Below are 1,117 nucleotides of genomic sequence, written 5' to 3' on the forward strand. Positions count from 1 at the left end.
GAAATCAAATTGACTTGTTGAGTCAATATCTTGTTCTGAGCCAGTATGGCATTCAGAGCATCAATCTCAAGAACTCCTTTCTTCTGACTTGTCCCATTGTTCACAGGATTCCTTTCAGAAGTGTACATGAATTGGTTATTTGCAACCATTTCAATGAGCTCTTGAGCCTCTGTAGGCGTCTTCTTCAGATGAAGAGATCCTCCAGCAGAGCTATCCAAGGACATCTTGGATAGTTCAGAGAGACCATCATTGAATATACCTATGATGCTCCATTCAGAAAGCATGTCTGAGGGACATTTTCTGATCAATTGTTTGTATCTTTCCCAAGTTTCATAGAGGGATTCACCATCCTTCTGTCTGAAGGTTTGGACTTCCACTCTAAGCTTACTCAATTTTTGAGGTGGAAAGAACTTTGCCAAGAAGGCATTGACTAGCTTTTCCCAAGAGTCCAGGCTTTCTTTAGGTTGAGAGTCCAACCATATTCTAGCTCTGTCTCTTATAGCAAAAGGGAATAGCATCAGTCTGTAGACCTCAGGGTCAACCCCATTAGTCCTGACTGTGTCACAGATTTGCAAGAACTCAGCTAAAAACTGATGAGGATCTTCCAGTGGAAGTCCATGGAACTTGCAATTCTGTTGCATTAGAGAAACTAATTGAGGCTTAAGCTCAAAGTTGTTTGCTCCAATGGCAGGATAGAGATGCTTCTCCCATAGAAGTCGGAGTAGGTGCAGTAAAGTCACCCAGCACCTTCCTTGCATTGTTGGCATTGTTGTTGTTTTCGGCTGCCATGGTTCTTCTTCTTTGAAGAATTCGGTCAGGTCCTCAACAGAGAGTTGTGCCTTAGCTTCTCTTAGCTTTCGCTTCAAGGTCCTTTCAGGTTCAGGGTCAGCTTCAACAAGAATGCCTTTGTCTCTGCTCCTGCTCATATGAAAGAGAAGAGAACAAGAAAATGTGGAATCCTCTATGTCACAGTATAGAGATTCCTTGAGGTGTCAGAGGAAAAGAAAAATAGAAGAATGAGGTAGAAGAATTCGAACTTGATTAGATAGAGTTCGAATTGTGCATTAAGAAGGAGTAGTACTCCATAAATAGAAGGATGTGGGAAGAAGGGAAGAGA

At 42.0% G+C, this 1,117-nt stretch overlaps 1 non-coding gene across 1 annotated transcript; it reads left to right on the plus strand.

The window, feature by feature from the left end:
- Positions 1-278: 278 nt before the first annotated feature.
- Positions 279-386, plus strand: LOC130953465 (small nucleolar RNA R71). Its single transcript, XR_009075634.1, has one exon. It is a non-coding gene; the product is annotated as a small nucleolar RNA R71 (small nucleolar RNA).
- Positions 387-1,117: the final 731 nt, after the last annotated feature.

The sequence above is a fragment of the Arachis stenosperma genome, chromosome 9 (assembly GCF_014773155.1).
Source record: "Arachis stenosperma cultivar V10309 chromosome 9, arast.V10309.gnm1.PFL2, whole genome shotgun sequence".
Taxonomy (NCBI): Eukaryota; Viridiplantae; Streptophyta; class Magnoliopsida; order Fabales; family Fabaceae; genus Arachis; species Arachis stenosperma.